Here is a 23,085-nt window from a genome sequence, read left to right on the forward strand (position 1 = left end):
ATCTCTGTCTGCCTCATCTCCTTGTCCATAAAGTGGGGATAGTAACAGTCTCTACAAGCCTTGGCATACTTTCTAATACTGCTCTTGGCACTATTCCATTATACTTTCTCTATATTTCAGCCACTGTTTTTAACCACCCACCTTTTAAAAAATGTTTGTTTATTTATTTATTTTGAGAGCGAACGAGCGTGTGCATATGTGAGCAGGGGAGGCGCAGAGAGGGAGAGGGAGAGAGAGAATCCCATGCAGGCTCTGCAGTGTCAGCATTTAGCCCAACTCAAGTCATAGGACTTGATCCTATGAACCATGAGATCATGACTGGAGCCAAAATAAAGAAAGAGTCAGGCACTTAACTGACTGAGCCACCCACTTCTCCTTAAGGGAGGAAGTGAAAGGGGCTATCTTCAGGACTTCCTTTTCTCCCCCAGAGAAATGCAAAGCTGAGGGGCTGAGAGCCTTAAATGAAGCTGTGGTCCTTCTGTCTGCTCCTGGGTTTGGGCCAGTGGGGTGGTTGGAACTGGGCACCGAAATTGAGAGAAGAGCCATGCCGGAGGGTGTGTGAGGAATGGAATATTAAAAGCTTGCCAGTTTGCTCTTGGAAGGGGCACACCTCACAGCCAAGTTCACACACTCTATCTGGAAAAAAGGCTGGTTTGTTAGTGGCTCCAATGGAGTTGGGAGCTGAGAAAATGGAAACAGTAAAGACCACAGCTGCCATCACATTAATCCTGTAACTATACTCATGGGAAGTTGAGTGAGAATGAGGGAAAGTGAGATAGAGGGGTTTGGGGGGAGGTGGGATCGGAGAAGAAAGGAGCAGACCAGAAGGGGAAAGACGTGGGGGCAGAAGCACTTCTCTCCTAGAAATGCACTAATGCTTTTGTGAAAAGACAATTAAAGTGAATTACTCTATGGCAGAAGGTCAGATGATGAACATGCAAGGGAGCAAGTTTTAGTGCCCTCTTCATAACATAATTAACTAGATATAAGAATAGTTGTTTTCTCCCCAAAGCAATACAGTCTCCCATTTTCGTTTCTGAGATGCACGATTGGATTATTGCTCTTTCCTCTTGCTGAACTCTGTGAACCATGCTGACTTTACTCAACCTCATTTGCTGTTTCAAAAGAAGTTGTTAAATAATTTTGTAATTTAAAAAATATGAGGATAAGAATAATCACCCAAATTGTCTCTGTAACACCAACAAATTACAGGGAAATGTTAATTTAACATCTCAATGCTTAGAAGTTGCACACACATGTGAAATGGGTGTCAGATGGATTGTCAAGCTTTGATGAACAGCAGCATCTTCCCAAGGACACTTCTCACACCAGTTACAGTGTTGGAGGAAGAGGCTGCTGGCTTCTGCAGGGATCACAGCCAGAGAAGTATGTTCAAGCTCTTTGAAACGGAGTTTGCCTGAGGCTAAGCCAGAAGGTGCCTGTAGCAATGTGTGGGAAAGAGCTGGTGGGAAAGTCAGTTCTGTCTGCAGGGAAGCAACAGAAGGGGGTGGGGGCTGCCTAGACTATGAATACAACATCTCCAGGTAACACATTGGCTAGAAGTGGAAATACTTTGCTGGCAAAAAGGAATAAAAATGCTAGTCACCTCACTGGCTAGAGAGCAAAATGAGATCATTCTGAAATGCTTTGAAGTCCTTGGATGAAAGGTGCTTGTAAATACCACAAAGTTAATTACAGGGATATTTATGGTCTCAGAAACCTGGAAAAAAAAAACCCCAATAATTAACAATAAGGAAATAGGTAAGGAATTTATGGCATATCCAATTGATGGAATATTATGTAGCCAATAGAAGGGTTACAAAGAAATGTTCATGACGTAAGAAAGTGTTTATTATGGTAAGTGAAAAGAGATTAAAAAAATATAACCTATATCCAAAATGATCTCATTCTATTTAAAACAATATAGAGGAGGGAAATAACCTAGTAAATGAACAGAAGTGATCTCTAACTGGTAGAACTGTGGGTGAGTTTTATTCTCTTCTCTAGACTTTTCCACACTTTCTGAGCTTCATAACATGAGCATATGAAAAGTACATTACTTGCACGAATCCTTTGACATTTGTTGGGGCTTTCTTTATGGCTCCATTTATGGTTAGGTCTCATAAATGTCCTTATATCTTTGAGAAGAATATATATTTTGTAGGGGATAGCATTCTATATTACCATTTAGAAAACATAATTGCTTAGATAATATAATTACTTACAAAGGACATCCCAAACATTACAAAGTAATGTTACAATGTTAATTACTTTGCTGAAATCTATTTCCTTACTGATTTGTCTGGTTATCAATTACTGAGGGAGGATGCAAAAATATCTCATCATTTGTTCCTGAGTTTTGTCTGTTTCTTCCTATAGTTCTGTCAGTGAGGGAATGCTATTAGGTACATATAAATTAGTATTGTTAGCTCTTCTAGGTGAATCTTTAATCAACATTATTACCTTCTTTATTTCTAAAAAGCTCTTTAACCTTAAGGTTCATATCAGCTTGCTTGTCATTAGACTTTGCCTGACAAATTTCAACCTTTCTACATCTGCGCATTTCCCATGGTCTCTCTCAGCCTATTGGCAAATATTCCTGCCTTCTGGTTGCCATTCCTGTTATGGAGAAGTAAGATCTCAGCCTGTCATTCCTTTGGGGTTAATCTGTCTTTTTCTCTGGCTGTTTTTAAGATTTTCTGTTGTGGTGTCTGTGCAATATCTCTGTGATGTGCCTAATGTGGGTTTCTTTTTATTTTATCCCACTGGGTTTCTGTAATCTACAGACTGGGTTTTCATCAATTCTGAAGTTTATTATCTTTTTAAAATATTGCTTGTGACTTATTTCCCTTATTTCTGAAATTCTGAATAGATCACATGTTAAACATTCCCTTTTTATTTTCCATGTTTCTTCATCTCTCTTCAGTATTTTCCATTACAAAAAATTATTCCGTATTATACTCTGGCTATTTTGCAGATCTATTTCTATGTTTACTAATTATATTTTTAGATGTATCTAATCTACTGTTAAATTTGTCCATTGAGTTTTTATTTAAATTATTTTATTTTTCATTTCTAGGAATTATATTTGATTCTTTTAAATATTAGCCTGGTCATATTGTAGAGTCTTGCTCTTTCTGATATTTCTTTTTTTTTTTTTTTGGCCTTTTTTTAAAATATTAATTTTATTTTTAAAAATTTACATCTAAATTAGTTAGCATATAGTGCAACAATGATTTCAGGAGTAGATTCCTTAGTGACCCTCACCCATTTAGCCCATCCCCCCTCCCACAACCTCTCCTGTAACCCTCAGTTTGTTCTCCATATTTATGAGTCTCTTCTGTTTTGTCCCCCTCCCTGTTTTTATATTATTTTTGTTTCCCTTCCCTTCTGTTCATCTGTTTTGTCTCTTAAAGTCCTCATATGAGTGAAGTCATATGACTTTTGTCTTTCTCTGACTGACTAACTTCACTTAGCATAATACCCTCCAATTCCATCCAGGTAGTTGCAGATGGTAAGATTTCATTCTTTTTGATTGCTGAGTAATATTCCATTGTATATATATATATACCACATCTTCTTTAGCCATTCATCCATCGATGGACATTTGGGCTCTTTCCATACTTTGACTATTGTTGATAGTGCTGCTATAAACATGGGGGTGCATGTGTCCCTTCGAAACAGCATACCTATATCCCATGGATAAATGCCTAGTAGTGCAATTGCTGGGTCATAGGGTAGTTCTATATTTAGTTTTTTGAGGAACCTCCATACTGTTTTCCAGAGTGGCTGCACCAGTCTGCATTCCCACCAGCAATGCAAAAGAGATCCTCTTTCTCTGCATCCTCGCCAACATCTGTTGTTGCCTGAGTTATTAATGTTAGCCATTCTGACAGGTGTAAGGTGGTATCTCATTGTGGTTTTGGTTTGTATTTCCCTGATGATGAGTGATGTGGAGCATTTTTTCATGTGTCAGTTGGCCATCTGGATGTCTTCTTTGGAGAAGTGTCTATTGATGTCTTTTGCCCATTTCTTCACTGGATTATTTGTTTTTTGGGTGCTGAATTTGATAAGTTCTTTATAGATTTTGGATACTAACCCTTTGTCTGATATGTGGTTTGCAAATATCTTCTCCCATTCCATTGGTTGCCTTTTAGTTTTGCTGATTGTTTCCTTCGCTGTGCAGAAATGTTTTATTTTGATGAGGTCCCAGTAGTTCATTTGTGTATCCTCATGATTAAAAAAAAATGTTTATTTGTTTATTTTGAGAGAGACAGAGGGAGAGAGAGGGAGTGCACGTGCACATGAGTGGGGGAGGGGCAGAGAGAGAGGGAGAGAGAAAATCCCAAGCAGGCCCATGCTATCAGCACAGAGCCTGACACAGGGCTCAAACTGATGAAACATGAGATCATGACCTGAGTCAAAACTAATATAATATTGTATGTCAATTATACTTCAATTAAAAAAACTGCATAACCTGATTCTGATCTAATTTAGAAATAAAACAGACCTGATAGTATACGAGACTATACTTTCTCTTTGTAATATTTCTGTCGATTTCATTCCAATGCTTTATGGAAAGGTGACAACCTCATAGATGTGTTATGAAGCAGCTTTTTCATGTTTGGGAGGAAGGATAATATAGCTACTAAAAATGAATATTCAGATATATTTTTATTATTATGAATCGATAGGCTTTGGTTTCACCATCACTGTGAACGAGATACTCACTCTAACTGCAGACAACTAAAAAGTTTTGGTCAAAGCTTACCAAAAGTTGGAAATACTCAAAGGACAAAAACTATGGGAAAGTAGGAACCTAGAGGGGGGGAAAATGTACTGAAGTAAATTTTCACCTTGAAGACATTTGCACTGCAGAAACTGATGGCCTTGAGCTTCAGTCTCACAGTATGGGGGAAGGACACAGGGATGAGAAACACTGCCCAGGGCCTATCCAAGGCATGGGAGTTAATATACCACTCAACTAGAACTGAGACCACCAAGGACCTCATACTCAGTATAAAAATGAACTAGAAATAATCACTCTCACAGCTCCACAGGACATTGCAAGGAAAATGCCTTTCTCAAACCTTGACACTGAGCAGAGCAGGAAAATTACAATCTTCCCTGAGATTTTCTAATCTCAACATAATCTTCAAGACAGTTTCTGCCTGAATTCACACTACCTAAACAATCCAAAACCCTTAACCTAAGAATTGTGTTTAATGTTATCTCAAGTAGGTCGTACTCTTTGGCAACTGGCAGAAGCAAATACGTAACTTTTCTGTAAGAGCTAACCTCTAATCTAGGCCTCAGGGGAGTCCTATGAAGTTTCAAGGAGTACATGTTCTCATTCAAAAGTCATAAAACACAGTAAGGCCTTTGAGTGAGAAACAGAATTGCATCCACAAAAAACTTCAGGTATTTGGGCAGTATATAAAAATGTATTTTGGGGCTCCTGGGTGACTCAGCCGGTTGAGTGTCTGACTTCAGCTCAGGTCATGGTCTCACAGCTCATGGGTTCAAGACGCACATTGGGTTCTGTGCTGACAGCTCAGAGCCTGGAGCCTGCTTCAGATTCTGTGTGTGTCTGTCTCTCTGCCCTCCCCCCCCCCCCCACTTGCTCTCTGTCTCTCTCTCTTTCTCTGTCAAAAATAAATAAACATTAAAACGTTAAAAAAATAAAAAATTAATAAATAAATTAAAATGTATCTCGGGGCACCTGGTGGCTCAGTGGGTTAAGCGTCCAGCTCTTGATTATGGCTCAGGTCATGATCTCACAGGTTGTGAGTTCGAGCCCCATGCCAGCAGAGAGCCTGCTTAGGATTCTCTCCCCCTCTTGCTCTCTGCCCCTCACCCACTTGCTTTCTGTTTCTCAAAATAAATGAAAATAAACTTCTAAAAAATGTATCTGGGGGCTCCTGCATGGCTCACTTGGTTAAGCATCCAACTCTTGATTCGACTCAGGTCATGATCTCACGGTTCTGACTTATTAGAACCATATGGTTCAAGCCCTGCATGGGGTTTTGTGCTGACAGTGCAGAGCCTGCTTCGGATTCTCTCTCTCTCCCTCTCTCTCTGTCCCTTCCCTGCTCTCTCTTTCTCTCTCTCAAAAAATAAGCTAAAAACATTTTTGTAAATGTATCTGTAATATGTTTAAAGAAACAAAGAAAGGAGGGCACTTGGGTGGTTCAGTGGGTTGAGCATCTGATTTCAGCCCAGGTCGTAATCTCACGGCTCATGTATTCAAGCCCTATGTCCAGTTCTATGCTGACAACTTGGAGCCTAGAGCCTGCTTTAGATTCTGTCTCCATCTCTCTCTGCCCCTCCCCTGCTCACATTCTGTCTCTCTGTCTCTCTCTTTCAAATATAAATAAACACTTGGAAGAAAGAAAGAAAGAAAGAAAAAAAGAAAGAAAGAAAGAAAGCAAGCAAACATTAGAAATATCAGAAAGAGGTTTTTTCCTGCTTTCTCCTTGAGGATTTTGATGGCTTCCTGTCTTACATTTAGGTCTTTCATCCATTTTGAGTTTATTTTTGTATGTGGTGTAAGAAAGTGGTCCAGGTTCATTTTTCTGCATGTCGCTGTCAAGTTTTCCTAGCACCACTTGCTGAAGAGATTGTCTTTATTCCATTGGATATTCTTTCCTGCTTTGTCAAAGATTAGTTGGCCATACACTTGTGGGTCCATTTCTGGGTTCTCTATTCTGTTCCATTGATCTGAGTGTCTGTTCTTGTGCTAGTACCATACTGTCTTGATGGTTACAGCTTTGTAGTATAGCTTGAAGTCTGGGATTGTGACGACTCCTGCTTTGGTTTTCTTTTTCAAGATTGCTTTGGCTATTCAGGGTCTTTTCTGGTTCCATACAAATTTTAGGATGATTTGTTCTAGTTCTGTGAAGAATGCTGGTGTTACTTTGATAGGGATTGCATGGAATATGTAGATTGCTTTGGGTAGTATCGACATTTTAACAACATTTGTTCTTTCTATCCAGGAGCATGGAATCTTTTTCCATTTTTTTTGTGTCTTCTTCAATTTGTTTCATAAGCTTTCTATAGTTTTCAGTGTATAGATTTTTCACCTCTTTGGTTAGATTTATTCCTAGGTATTTTATGGTTTTTGGTGCAACTGTAAATGGGATGGATTTCTTGATTTCTCTTTCTGTTGCTTCATTGTTGGTGTATAGGAATGCAACCGATTTCTGTGCATTGATTTTATATCCTGCAACTTTGCTGAACTCATAAATCAATTCTAGCAGTTTTTTGGTGGAATCTTTTGGGTTTTCCATATAGAGTATCATGTCATCTGCGAAGAGTGAAAGTTTGACCTCCTCCTGGCCGATTTGAATACCTTTTATCTATTTGTGTTGTCTGATTGCAGAGGCTAAGATTTCCAATACTATGTTGAATAACAGTGGTGAGAGTGGACATCCCTGTCTTGTTCCTGACCTTAGGAGGAAAGCTCTCAGCTTTTTCCCATTGAGGATGATATTAGCGTTGGGTCGTTCATATATGGCTTTTTGATCTTGAGGTACACTCATTCTATCCCTACTTTCTTGAGGGTTTTTATCAAGAAAGGATGCTGTATTTTGTCAAATGCTTTCTCTGAATCTATTGAGAGGATCATATGGTTCTTGTCCTTTCTTTTATTGATGTGATGAATCACATTAATTGTTTTGCGGATATTGAACCAGCCCTGCAACCCAGGTATAAATCCCACTTGGTCGTGGTGAATAATTTTTTTAATGTATTGTTGGAGCCAGTTGGCTAATATCTTGTTGAGGATTTCTGCATCCATGTTCATCAGGGAAATTGGTCTGTAGTTATCCTTTTTAGTGGGGTCTCTGTCTGGTTTTGGAATCAAGGTAATGCTGGCTTCTTAGAAAGAGTTTGGAAGTTTTCCTTCCATTTCTATTTTTTGGAACACATTGAAGAGACTAGGTGTTAACTCTTCCTTAAATGTTTGGTAGAATTCCCCTGTAAAGCCATCTGGCCCTGGACTCTTGTTTTTTGGCAGATTTTTGATTACTAATTCGATTTCCTTACTGGTTATGGGCCTGTTCAAATTTTCTATTTCTTTCTGTTTCAGTTTTGGTAGTGTATATGTTTCTAGGAATTTGTCCATTTCTTCCAGACTGCCCATTTTATTGGCATATAATTGCTCATAATATTCTCTCATTATTGTTTTTATTTCTGCTGTGCTGGTTATGATCTCTCCTCTTTCATTCTTGATTTTATTTATTTGGGTCCTTTCCTTTTTCTTTTTGATCAAACTGGCTAGTGGTTTATCACTTTTGTTAATTCTTTCAAAGAACCAACTTCTAGTTTCATTGATCTGTTCTACTGTTTTTTTGGTTTCGATAGCATTAATTTCTGCTCTAATCTTTATTATTTCCTGTCTTCTGCTGGTTTTGGGTTTTATTTGCTGTTCTTTTTCCAGCTCCTTAAGGCATAAGGTTAGGTTGTGTATCTGAGATCTTTCTTCCTTCTTTAGGAAGGCCTGGATTGCTATATACTTTCCTCTTATGACCACATTTGCTGTGTCCCAGAGGTTTTGGGTTGTGTATCATTTTCATTGACTTCCATATACCTCTTAATTTCCTCTTTAACTGCTTGGTTAGCCCATTCATTCTTTAGTAGGATGTTCTTCAGTCTCTAAGTTTTTGTTACCTTTCCAAATTTTTTCTTGCGGTTGATTTTTAGTTTCATAGTGTTGTGGTCTGAAAATATGAACGGTATGATCTCGATCTTTTTGTACTTACTTAGGGCTGATTTGTGTCCTAGTATATGGTCTATTCTGGAGAACATTCCATGTGCACTGGAGAAGAATGTATATTTTGCTGCTTTAGGATGAAATGTTCTGAATATATCTGTTAAGTCCATCTGGTCCAGTGTGTCATTAAAAGCCATTGTTTCCTTGTTAATTTTTTGATTAGATGATCTGTCCATTCCTGTGAGTGGGGGTGTTGAAGTCTCCTACTATTACGGTATTACTATCGATGAGTTTCTTTATGTTTGTGTTTGATTTATGTATTTGGGTGCTGCCACATTTGGCACATAAATGTTTACAATTTTTAGGTCTTTTTGGTGGATAGACCCCTTGATTATGATATAATGCCCTTCTGCATCTCTTGATACAGTCTTTGAAGTGTAGATTTTCTTTTTTTCTTCTTTTTTTCTTTTTTTCAATATATGAAGTTTATTGTCAAATTGGTTTCCATACAACACCCAGTGCTCATCCCAAAAGGTGCCCTCCTCAATACCCATCACCCACCCTCCCCTCCCTCCCACCCCCCATCAACCCTCAGTTTGTTCTCAGTTTTTAACAGTCTCTTATGCTTTGGCTCTCTCCCACTCTAACCTCTTTTTTTTTTTTTTTTTCCTTCCCCTCCCTCATGGGTTTCTGTTAAGTTTCTCAGGATCCACATAAGAGTGAAAACATATGGTATCTGTCTTTCTCTGTATGGCTTATTTCACTTAGCATCACTAAAGTGTAGATTTTCTGATATAAGTAAGGCTACTCCAGCTTTCTTTTGTTGACCATTAGCATGATAGATGGTTCTCCATCCCCTTACTTTCAATCTGAAGGTGTCTTTAGGTCTAAAGTGGGTCTCTTGTAAACAGCATATAGATGGATCTTGTTTTCTTATCCATTCTGTTACCCTATGTCTTTTGATTGGAGCATTGAGTCCATTGACGTTTAGAGTGAGTACTGAAAGATATGAATTTATTACCATTATGATGCTTGTAGAGTTGGAGTTTTTGGTGGTGTTCTCTGGTCCTTTCTAATCTTTGTTGCTTTTGGTATTTATTTATTTATTTCTCTCTCTCTCTCTGTCTCTCTCTCTCTCTATATATATTTTTTCCATCTTTTCTCCCCTCAGAGAGAGTCCCCCTTAAAATTTCTTGCAGGGCTGGTTTAGTGGTCACAAACTCCTTTAATTTTTGTTTGTATGGGAAACTTTTTATCTCTCCTTCTATTTTGAATGACAGCCTTGCTGGATAAAGAATTCTTGGCTGCATATTTTTCTTTTTTTTTTCTTTAATATATGAAATTTATTGTCAAATTGGTTTCCATACAACATCCAGTGCTCATCCCAAAAGGTCTGCATATTTTTCTGATTCAGCACATTGAATATATCCTGCCACTCCTTTCTGGCCTGCCAAGTTTCTGTGGATAGGTCTGCTGCAAACCTGATCTGTCTTCCCTTGTAGATTAGGGACTTTTTTTTCCTTTGCTGCTTTCATGATTCTCTGCTTGCCTGAGTATTTTGTGAATTTGACTATGATATGCCTTGTTGATGGTCAGTTTCTGTTTAATCTAATGGGGGTCCTCTGCACTTCCTGGATTTTGATGTCTGTGTCTTTCCCCAGGTTAGGAAAGTTTTCTGCTATGATTTGCTCACATAACCCTTCTACCCCTATTTCTCTCTCTTCTTTTTCTGGGACCCCTGTGATTCTGATGTTCCTTTTTAATGAGTCACTGATTTCTCTAATTCTTAAATCGTGCTCTTTTGCCATAATCTCCCTCTTTTTTTCTGCTTCATTATTATCTATAAGTTTGTCCTGTATATCACTGATTCTCTGTTCTGCCTCATCCATCCTTGTCGCTGCTGCATCCATCTGTGATTGCAGCTCAGTTATAGCATTTTTAATTTCATTTTGACTATTTTTTACTTCTTTTATCTCTGCAGAAAGGGATTCAAATCTATTTTTGACTCCAGCTAGTATTCTTATTATCGTGATTCTAAATTCTGGTTCAGACATCTTGCTTGTATCTGTGTTGGTGAAATCCCTGGCTGTCGTTTCTTCATGCTCTTTGTTTTGGGGTGAATTCCTTCATTTTGTCTTTTTTTTTTTTAATATATGAAATTTATTGTCAAATTGGTTTCCATACAACACCGAGTGCTCATCCCAAAAGGTGCCCTCCTCAATACCCATCACGCACCCTCCCCTCCCTCCCACCCCCCATCAACCCTCAATTTGTTCTCAGTTTTTAACAGTCTCTTATGCTTTGGCTCTCTCCCACTCTAACCTCTTTTTTTTTTTTCCCTTCCCCTCCCCCATGGGTTTCTGTTAAGTTTCTCAGGATCCACATAAGAGTGAAACCATATGGTATCTGTCTTTCTATGTATGGCTTATTTCACTTAGCATCACACTCTCCAGTTCCATCCACATTGCTACAAAAGGCCATATTTCATTCTTTCTCATTGCCACGTAGTATTCCATTGTGTATATAAACCACAATTTCTTTATCCATTCATCAGTTGATGGACATTTAGGCTCTTTCCATAATTTGGCTATTGTTGAGAGTGCTGCTATAAACATTGGGGTACAAGTGCCCCTATGCACCAGTACTCCTGTATCCTTGGATAAATTCCTAGCAGTGCTATTGCTGGGTCACAGGGTAGGTCTATTTTTAATTTTCTGAGGAACCTCCACACTGCTTTCCAGAGTGGCTGCACCAATTTGCATTCCCACCAACAGTGCAAGAGGGTTCCCGTTTCTCCACATCCTCTCCAGCATCTATAGTCTCCTGATTTGTTCATTTTGGCCACTCTGACTGGCGTGAGGTGATATCTGAGTGTGGTTTTGATTTGTATTTCCCTGATAAGGAGCGACGTTGAGCATCTTTTCATGTGCCTGTTGGCCATCCGGATGTCTTCTTTAGAGAAGTGTCTACTCATGTTTTCTGCCCATTTCTTCACTGGGTTATTTGTTTTTCGGGTGTGGAGTTTGGTGAGCTCTTTATAGATTTGGGTACTAGCCCTTTGTCCGATATGTCATTTGCAAATATCTTTTCCCATTCCGTTGGTTGCCTTTTAGTTTTGTTGGTTGTTTCCTTTGCTGTGCAGAAGCTTTTTATCTTCATAAGGTCCCAGTGGTTTATTTTTGCTTTTAATTCCCTTGCCTTTGGGGATGTGTCGAGTAAGAGATTGCTACGGCTGAGGTCAGAGAGGTCTTTTCCTGCTTTCTCCTCTAAGGTTTTGATGGTTTCCTGTCTCACATTCAGGTCCTTTATCCATTTTGAGTTTATTTTTGTGAATGGTGTGAGAAAGTGGTCTAGTTTCAACCTTCTGCATGTTGCTGTCCAGTTCTCCCAGCACCATTTGTTAAAGAGACTGTGTTTTTTCCATTGGATGTTCTTTCCTGCTTTGTCAAAGATGAGTTGGCCATACGTTTGTGGGCCTAGTTCTGGGGTTTCTATTCTATTCCATTGGTCTATGTGTCTGTTTTTGTGCCAATACCATGCTGTCTTGATGATGACAGCTTTGTAGTAGAGGCTAAAGTCTGGGATTGTGATGCCTCCTGCTTTGGTCTTCTTCTTCAAAATTACTTTGGCTATTCGGGGCCTTTTGTGGTTCCATATGAATTTTAGGATTGCTTGTTCTGGTTTCAAGAAGAATGCTGGTGCAATTTTGATTGGGATTGCATTGAATGTGTAGATAGCTTTGGGTAGTATTGACATTTTGACAATATTTATTCTTCCAACCCATGAGCAGGGAATGTCTTTCCATTTCTTTAAATCTTCTTCAATTACCTTCATAAGCTTTCTATAGTTTTCAGCATACAGATCTTTTACATCTTTGGTTAGATTTATTCCTAGGTATTTTATGCTTCTTGGTGCAATTGTGAATGGGATCAGTTTCTTTGTCTTTCTGTTGCTTCATTGTTAGTGTATAAGAATGCAACTGATTTCTGTACATTGATTTTGTATCCTGCAACTTTGCTGAATTCATGTATCAGTTCTAGCAGACTTCTGGTGGAGTCTATCGGATTTTCCATGTATAATATCATGTCATCTGCAAAAAGCGAAAGCTTGACTTCATCTTTGCCAATTTTGATGCCTTTGATTTCCTTTTGTTGTCTGATTGCTGATGCTAGAACTTCCAGCACTATGTTAAACAACAGCGGTGAGAGTGGGCATCCCTGTCGTGTTCCTGATCTCAGGGAAAAAGCTCTCAGTTTTTCCCCATTGAGGATGATGTTAGCTGTGGGCTTTTCATAAATGGCTTTTATGATCTTTAAGTATGTTCCTTCTATCCCGACTTTCTCAAGGGTTTTTATTAAGAAAGGGTGCTGGATTTTGTCAAAGGCCTTTTCGTTTTGTCATTTTGAAGGGAGAAAAGGAATTAATGAGGTAGAAAAATTAAAATTAAAAAAATTAAAATTAAAAAAATATTAAAATTAAAAAATTAAAAACACACACATTCAGAAAAAAATTTGAATAAATGATGCTAGATCCTAGGTGTGTTTTGGTTTGGGTGTTGAAAGTGGTTTGACAGATTAGAGAAAAAAAGGGGATGGGGAAGAAAATCATTTGAGAATTTGAAAAAATGAATACACTGAAGTAGACTAAAATGAAATGATGGGAGTAAAATAGAATTTGAAAAAATTTACACAAAAGTAAAAAATATAATAGGAAAAAATTAAAGAAAAATATTTTTAATAAAAATTAAAAATAAAAATGAATTTTTTCTCTTTTTATATTCAAAAAGAAAAGAAACAAAAAAGAGAAAAAAGAGAAAAAAGAAATCGTTTGAAAATTTGAAAAAGTGAATACACTGTAGTAGACTAAAATAAAATGATGGAAGTAAAATGGAGTTTGAAAAAATTTACATAAGCGCAAAAAACATAGTAAAAAATTTAAAGAAAAATATTTTTAATAGAAATTGAAATTGAAATTGAAAGATTTCAATTCAAAGAAATTGAAAAAAAATGAAGTTTTTTCACTTTCTGCATTCAAAAAAAAGAAAAGAAATGATAAAGAAAAAAGAAAACATGGAAATTGTTTGAAAATTTGAAAAGGTGAATACACTGAAGTAGATTAAGATAGAATGATGGAACTAAGAATTGGAAAAAATTTACACAAAAGTAAAAAATATAGTAAAAAATTAAAGAAAAATATTTTTAATAAAAATTGAAAATAAAATGAATTTTTTCTTTCTGTATTCAAGGAAAAGAATGTGTAAAAGAGAAAAAAAAGAAAAAAGAAAAAAAAAGAAAGAAAATTGAATAGATGGACCTGCTAACAGATTGAAATAGGACTGAAATTATTTCGTTTTCCCCTAGAAGTCAGTCTATGTAGCGCTTTATAGTCCATAAACTAAGCCGGTGGTGAGACTTGTATTCTTGAAGAGCGAGGTTGGCCCAGTTGGGCGGGGCTCAGTGAAACAGCTCCGTTCTCCACTAGATGGCGCTGCTAGCCTAGTGGGGTGGATTGTTGCAGGGCTCGTAGATATGTATGCGCATGCACGGGAGCGGTGAAATGGCATCATCCAGATATCCAGTCTCTAGTATGGGAATTTTTCTCTCGGATCAGCAATCGCACACCCATCCTGTCTTCAGCTTTCGTCCGCTCTTCGCTTCTTCACTGTCCGTGGCCAAGCCCCAGGCAGTACCTCTCTCCCGAGTTTTATCTCAGATGAGGCTGTTTTCCCTGGCCCCTTACTTCCAAAGGACTGAGGCTTTGACCCATTCTGCCCCTCTGTGGGAGGGTCTCGCCGAGCAATGGCCGAATGCCAGCTGTACCCAGGAACGCCTGCTGGACCCTGCTGCTGCCGGTGCCCCGAGACTGCAGCCAGGTGCCAGCCCGCCCCAGAAAAAGTTTGTGAGATAGTGTAGCAGCAGCTTTTCAGGGACTGTGGAAAATCTCAACACACATCTGGCACCAGGCTTCACCCTTAATGACCTTGTTCCAGCACCAGCGAATGTGGCCGCCTTCTGGAGTCTGCTGGGACCAGGTGGCTTCAACAGTCTCTACCAAATGTCCTTCCAGCAGTGGAACCGCTTTTCCCCGTGTGGCCTGAGAACCTCCCAGACCCCACTCTGTTCCTGGGGATTCGTCCTTCCCACCAGAGCACTTCCAGGTATCGAGCTGCGGAGTTGCAGCCTTTGCGCTCCCCTTGTTTACAGTCCTAATGGAATTTAAACCCTCTCCTTTCTCCTTTCTCCCTTTTTAGTTTAGTCCCTGCGGCTATTTCCGATTTTCCACTTTCTCTCCAGCTGCTTTTGGGGAGGGGTGCTTTTCCCATATTCTCCCCTGACCCAGTCTCCGTCCTCTCTCTGCCTGCAAAGGCGACTCCCTGCCTGCCACCGGCTTCTCTCTCCCCAAGTTTACCTCTCTGTGCCACGTACCTGCTGAATTCTGTGGTTCAGGTTGTGCAGATTGTTGTGTTAATCCTCCAGTTTTCTAGGCATGTTAGACGGTTTAGTGTTGGTCTGTCTATATTTCATGTACGCGAGACACACAAAAAACTTCCATGGTGTTCCGCCATCTTGGCTCCTTCCCATGACTTTTTCATTTTATAACTGGAAGTCTATACTTCTTGTACTAATTCATTAAGTAATTAATTAAGAGAGGGGGGTGCGGGGAGAGAGAGAATCCCAAGTAGGCTCCACGCTCATCATGGAGACTGACATGACCCTGGGATCATGACCTGAGCTGAAATTAAGAGTTGGACGCTCAAATGACTGAGCCATCCAGGTGCCCGTGGAAGTCTGTACTTCTTGATTATCTTCCCCTATTTCGCCACCACACCAAACTTCCCTCTGGCAACCATCAACTTGTTCTCTGTGTCTTTGAGTCTGGGTTTTGCTTTATTTGTTTTGTATTTTAGATTTCACATAAAACTGAAATCATACAGTATTTGTCTTTCTCTGTCTTATTTCAATTAGCATCAATATCCTTGAGGTTGATCCATGTTGTCACAAATGGCCAGATTTCATTCTTTTTTTACGGCTGGGTAGAATTCCAATATATATCTTCTATATCTTCTTTATGCATGCATCCAATGATGGACACTTAGGTTGTTTCCATATCTTAGTATTATAAGTAACGCTGTTATGAACACAGGGGTACACCTATCTTTTCATATTAGTGTTTCATATTCTTTAGATAGATATCCAGTAGTAGAATTGCTGGATCATATGGTAGTTCTCTTTTTAGTTTTTTGAGAAACTTCCACACTGTTTTCCCTAGTAGCTGCACCAATTTACATTCCTACCAACAGTTCACATCCTCACCGATACTTGTTACTTCTATCTTTCTGATTCTAGCCATTCTGACAGTTGTGAGGTGATATCTCCTTATGGTTTTGAATTGCATTTCTCTGATGATTCGTGATTTTGAACACATTTTCATGTGTCTGTTGGCCATCTGTATGTCTTCTTTGGAAAATATTCAGATATTCTGCCCATTAAAAAATTTTTTTTTAATTATGGTTTTTTTTAAAGTTTATTTATTTATTTTGTAAGAGAGAGAGAGATATATAACAAGTGAGGGAGGGGGAAGGAGAGAGAATCCTAAACAGGCTCCATGCTCTACACTGTGCCTGACATGGGGCTCCATCTCATGATTACGAGATCATGCCTTGAGCTGAAATCAAGAGTTGGGTGCTTAACTGACTGAGCCACCCAGGTGCCCTCTGCCCATTTTTTTAAATTGGATTTTTAAAGTTGTTATTGAGTTGTATGAGTTCTTTATATATTTTGGATATTAACCCCTTATTGGATATATGATGTGCAAATATTTTCTCTCATTTGGTAGATTGCCTTCTCATGCAGAAAGCTTTTGGTTTGATATAGTCCTGTGTGTTAGTTTTGCTTTTGTTTTCCTTTTCTTTGGAGTTAGATCCAGAAAAACATTGTTAAGACCACTGTCAAGGAGCTTTCTGCTTATGTTGTCTTCCATGAGTTTTATGGTTTCAGGTCTTGCATTCAAGTTTCTAATCCATTAAAACAAATTTTTTTAAAATTTTATTTATTTTTGAGAGAGAGAGACAGAATCTGAAGCAGACTCCAGGCTCCTAGCTGTCAGAACACAGCCCGATGTGGGGCTCAAACTCATGACCTGAGCCGAAGTGGGATGCTTAACTGACTGAGTCACCCAAGCACCCCTGTTTTCATCCATTTTGAGTTAATTTTTGTATATGATGTAAGATAGTGGTCCAGTTCCATTCTTTCACATGTAGCTGTCCATTGATTGAGGAGACTGCCCTTTCCCACTGTATATTCTTGTCTCCTTTGTTGTAAATTAATTGACTATATAATCCTGTTTTTATGCCAATACCACATTGTTTTGATTGCTTTAGGTTTGCAATATAATTTGAAACCAGGCAGTGTGATACCTCTAGTTTTGTTCTTTTTTCTCAAGATTGTTTTAGTTATTCTGGGTCTTTTGTGGTTCCATACAAATTTGAGAATTATTTGTCCTATATCTGTGAAATATGCCACTGGAATTTTGATAGGGGTTGTACTGAATCTCATTGGTTTGGGTTTTTATGGGCATTTTAACACTATTCATTCTTCTAATCTATGAGCACAAGATATTTGCATTTATTATTTCTTCAAGTTGTTTAGTCAATGTCTTATAGTTTTCAGTGTACAGATTTTTTTACCTCCCTGGTTAAATTTATTCGTAGGTGTTTTATTCTTTTTGTTGTGATCATATGGGATTGTTTTCTTGATTTCTCTGATAGTTTGTTTTAGTGTATAGAAACACTACAGATTTTGTATATTAATTTTGCATACTGAAACTTTCTTAAATACATTTAATAGTTCTAATAGTTTTTTGGTGGTCTAGGGTTTTCTATATATAGTACCATGTCATCTGCAAATACTGATGGTTTTTCTTCTTCCTCTCCAGTTTGCCTCTTATTTCTTTTTCTTGCTTAATAACTGTAGCTAAGAGTTCCAATATTATATTGAATAAAAGTGGGCATACTTGTCTTGCTCCTGATTTTAGAGAAAAAGCTTTCAGCTTTCACCACTGAGTATGATGTTAACTGTAGGCTTGTCATATATAGCCTTAATTATGTTGAGGTACTTTCCCTCCATACCCATTTCATCAAGAGATTTTATCAATAAATTGATGTAGAATTTTGTCAAATGCCTTTTCTGCATCTGTTGGGATGATCATATGGTTTTATCTTTATTAAAAAATTTTTTAAAAAGTTTATTTTTGAGAGACAGACATAGCATGAGTCGGGGAGGGGCAGAGAGAGAGGAAGACAAAGATCCAAAGCAGGCTCCATGGGGCTTGAACCCATGAACTGTGAGATCATGACCTGAGCTGAAGTTGGATGCTTAACCAACTGAGCCACCCAGGTGCCCCTTATCTTTCATTATTTTAATGTGGTGTATCATATTGATTGATTTGTATATGTAAAACTGTCCTTAAATCCCTGGAATAAATCCCACTCGATCATGGTGTATAATTCATTTAATGTTTTGTTGAATTCAGTTTGCCAATGTTTCGTTGAGAATTTTTACTTCTATGTTCATCAGGGATATTGGCCTATAATTTTTCTTTTCTTTTCTACAACTCTGGGCTTCATTTGTTTTCTTTTTCTAATTCCTTTAGGTATGAAGTTAAATAGTTTCTTGTTTCTTGAGATAGGTTATACTGCTATGAACTCCCATCTTAGAACTGCTTTGGCTGTATCCTGTTGATTTTAGTGTGTCATATTTCTGTTTTCATTTGTTTCTAGGTATCTTTAAATTTTTTCCTTCGATTTATTCTATGATCCCATAGTTATTCAACAACATGTTGTTTTATCTCCATGTATTTGTAGTTATTTCAGTTTTCTTCTTGTATTGAATTCTAGTTTCATACCACTGTGGTCAGAAAAGATGCTTAATATTATTTCAGTCTTCTTGAATTTATTGAGACTTGTTTTTGGCCTACCATGGGATTTATCGTGGAGGATGTTCCATGTGCATTTAAGAAGAATATAAATTCTGCTGCTTTTGGATGGAATGTTCTAAATATATCTATTAAGTCCATCTGGTCTAATGTGTTAGGGCCAATGTTTCCCTATTGATTTTCTGTCTGGATGATTTAGCCATTGATGTAAGTAGGGTGTTAAAGTCTTCTATTATTTTATTGCTGTCAATTTCTTCCTTTTATGTCTATTAATATTGGCTTTATTTTAGTGCTATGTTGGATGCATATATATTTATAAATGTTATATCTTCTGACTGGATTGACTCCTTTATCATTACGTAGTGCTCCTTTTTGTCTTTCATTACATTCTTTGTTTAAAGTATACTGTGTCTGATATGAGTATACATACAGCAGCTTTCTTTTTATTTCCATTTGCATGAAATGTCTTTTTCCCACCCTTCACTTTCAGTCTGTGTGTGTCTTCTGACGTGAGTCTCTTGTATGCAGTATATAGATGTGACTTGTTTTTCTTTTTTCTTAATCCATGCAGACACTCCACATTGATTGGAGAATTTAGTATGTATACAATTAAATTAATTATTGATAAGTGTGTACTTATTGCCATTTTGTTAATTGTTTCTGGCTGTTTTTATAGTTCCTCTCTGTTTCTTTCTTCTCTTTTTCTCTTTCCTTATATTTTGATGAATTTCTTTAGTGTTGTGTTTACATTCCTTTCTCATTTTTGTATGTATGTATTTACTTTCAGGTATTGCTTTGTGGTTACCATGAGGTGCACACATGTCATCTTATAACAGTCTATTTTAAGTTGATAGCAACTTAAATTTGAACACATTCTAAAACTACATTTTTACTCCTCTTTTTCTACTTTATTATATTTTTTAATTTTTTTTCATGTTTATTTTTGAGAAGAGAGAGAGCATGAGCGGGGGGAGGAGAGAGAAAGAGGGAGACACAGAATCTGAAACAGGCTCCAGGCTCTGAGCTGTCAGCACAGAGCCCAATGTGGGGCTCGAACTCACGGACCACGAGATCATGACCTGAGCTGAAGTCAGATGCTTAACTGACTGAGCCACCCAGGCACCCCGTCCCTACTTTATATTTTTGATATCACATTTTACATGTTTTCATTTTACGTATCTCTTAACTAATTATTATGGTTTTAGTTCATTTTACCACTTTATAAATGATCAATCCACTACCTTTGCTTTATATTTACCTGTTCCAGTGAGGGTTTTTTTTTTTTTTTTTTGTATGTTTTCTTGTTATTAGTTAGTGCCATTTCTTTTCAGCAAAATGAAATCCCTTCAACATTTCTTGTAATGCCAGTTTAGGAGAGATGTACTTCTTTAGCTTTTGCTTATGTGGCATACTTTTTAATCTCTCCTTCAATTCTGAATGATACTATTGTCGGGTATTGCTTGGTTGGAATTTTTTTTTTCTTTCAACATTTTGACTATGTCAGGCCACTTCCTTCTGGTCTGCAAAGTTTCTGCTGAGAAATCTATTGAGAGCTTTATGGGGTTTCCCCTGTACATAACAATTTGTTTTTCTCTTGCTTCTTTAAGTTCTTTATTTGAATGTTTGTCATTTTAATTATAATGTGTCGTGATGTGGATCTCTGTTTGTCTTATTTGGAGCTCTCTGGGCTTCCTGGAGCTGGATGTCTGTTTCCTTCCTTAGGTTAGGGAGTTTTTCAGACATTATTTCTTCAAGTAATTTTTCTGTCCCATTTTCTCTCTCTTCTTTTGGGACCTCCTATAATGTGTATGTTATTTTACTTGATGTTGGTCTCTTAAGTGGTCTTCATTTTTTAAAATTCTTTTTTTCTTTTGTTGCTCTGTTGGGATGAGTTTTATTGCTTTGTCTTCCAGCTTGCTGATGTGTTCTGTTTCATCCAGTTTGCTCTTGAACCCCTCAAGTGTATTTTTCAGTTCAGTTATTGTGTTTTTCAGCTCTGTGACTTCTGTTTAGTATTTTCTTATAATTTCTCTCTCTTAGTTCAAGTTCTCACCTTATTCATTCATTCTTCTGCGTTTGGTGAGCATCTTTATGACCATTACTTTGAATTCTTTATCAGGTAGATTACTTATCTCTGTATCATTAAGGTCTTTTCATGAGGTTTAGTGTTGTTTTTTCATTTGGAACATATTTCTTTGTTTTCTCATTTTGCTTGACTCTGTGTTTGTTTAGGCAAAACAGCTACTTCTCTCAGTCTTGAAGGAGTGGCCTTGTGTAAGTGATGAATGTTCTTGTTCACCCTTTCCCTAGCTCTTGGTTGTTTCTCAAAACTTTGTGGTTGTCTAAACTGCCTGATTTATTCTTTGTATGTCCCAGCTGTTGAGGGTGTGTTAAAACCTGTCAGTGTTCCAAGGGAAGGAATTTCATTTAGCACCTAGTTTAAGGCTGATTGGAAGCCAGACCCTCAGGCAGCAGCTGTAAAAGTATGCAAATATATACAGTCCTGAGGGGCTGCGATTGGAAACCTAGTTGGCCTTCAGACAAAGTGATCTAGAAGTGTCTCCCAGATGAGAGTTGCAAAAACTGGGGCTCCAGACAAGTGTATAAGCTCCTTTCTGGGAGGTCTTGTCAAGCTACAGCAAGACCAAGAGGGTGTGCAGGGATTGTGTATCCCTGCTTGTGTTCCCTGGGAGTGCCTCCTTAGCCTCTAGATGTGTAGGGAACCTGAAGCCTGTACTTTAGGCTGAAGCTCCAGGCTAAGGAGATAGTCCCTTTTCACAGGAAGATTGTGTATTTTAGTCTGCTATCTGTGCAGTACCTTGGGGGTGGTGGCCTACCAAGAACTTGTCTTTCTAATCATTACGTTCCAGTGGCACTCAGGAACAGCAGCCTCTTGGCCACCAGGGTCAGGTGATCAAAGGTGTCCCCTGTGTAGATGCTTCCCATGCACACTGAAATTATGCCAGTTTTCTATATCAACAATTATAATTGGGTCTGTTAAATCAATATATGAGAAATGCAGAGGCCTTATAATAAGCCTCTTCATGTGTAGATTCCATGGGTATCTTACAATAAACCTCTGGGATGCCTTAATATGAAGCAACTAAAATCTAGTTTCAGAACATGAGGGAAAAGATGGGATATTGGGTATTGGAAACCCACAAAATATCCAAATCTTAGTTTATGGCTGAAACTCTTAATCTATCATACTTGTTGACAAATTATAAAATGTGCTGGCTCAAATTTCATTAAAAAGTTTTTTCCTCTTCCCATTTTCTGAGGGTGGCATGATTGAAAGTGAGTGAAATATCAGAGACTAAAAATCTCCAAACCAGGTCTTGAACTCAGAGTAGTATTAACCAGGGAGTGTTGCTGTCCTCTGAAGCCAGTGCTTCCTGGTGTAGGCTCCTGGAACATCCTGGATAGCCTGACATTCCCCTCACTCTCTTTGAATTCTGAAGATGTTGCCAGAGAGAAGAGGAGCTAGGGAGAGAAAGGAGAAGGATGTGGGATAAAGTATAAAATATACTTTTGTAAGAAAGCAAGTAGCAATTCCCTTGACAGGGTTTTTACGCAGCTTTAACTTTTAGTAAGCTTTTTAAGCAGCTTGATGGTGCCTGAATTTCTACTATTATAGCTGCATTCATTTGGCTTAAGATTTCGATAAGACTCTTAAAGTGGAAATACCTCTGGGACTCATATGCCTAATGAGCAAGGAGTAGCAAACCAATGACATTGACCATAGGAAGTGGTGGGACTCTGGCAAATTGGAGAATACATCCCTGTCCATGGGGACAGCCTCTGTTTGGCTTGGCCAGCTGCTCATAGGCAGGAGTATGGGATCTTATGATATTTTCAAAAGCTAGTAATCAGTTTATGAGAAATTTCATGATTTTTAAATTGTTAGCAACTAATTCCACATTGAACACACACACACACACACACACACACACACACACACACAAGGCCAAACAAAACACATTTGTGGGCTGGATGCTGTCCATGGGTCACCAGTTAGCAACTTTTGTTTTGGACTTTACTGTTCACTGGACCCCCCACTGTGAAATAATTTATCGCATCCTTTGCTGGTACAGAACAGAGGGAAGGAGAGAAGAAATGCAGGACCATTCACACAGAGCTGTGAGTGAACAGAGAGGACATGAGGGGTGAGGGGAAAGAAAACAGCAGTGAAGGCTTCATTATTCTGAGTGGACTGACCATGGGTCACCAAGCCCCATAGTAGATATGCTGCTTTTCCAACAGCTGAATATAAAAGAACAAGTCAAATCCTACTATTTCTGGATGCTGTTAATTCCAAACCTTTTAAGTCATTCTTTACATATGGAACTCATAAAATAGTGTAAAAATCATTTTCATGGGTAATGTGCAGTATACCTGACAGAGAAGTAAGCTCCTAATACTTATTCACATAATACAAA

Source organism: Panthera pardus, unplaced genomic scaffold, assembly GCF_024362965.1.
Source record: "Panthera pardus isolate Hobbes unplaced genomic scaffold, ASM2436296v1 HiC_scaffold_16, whole genome shotgun sequence".
NCBI classification, from domain to species: domain Eukaryota; kingdom Metazoa; phylum Chordata; class Mammalia; order Carnivora; family Felidae; genus Panthera; species Panthera pardus.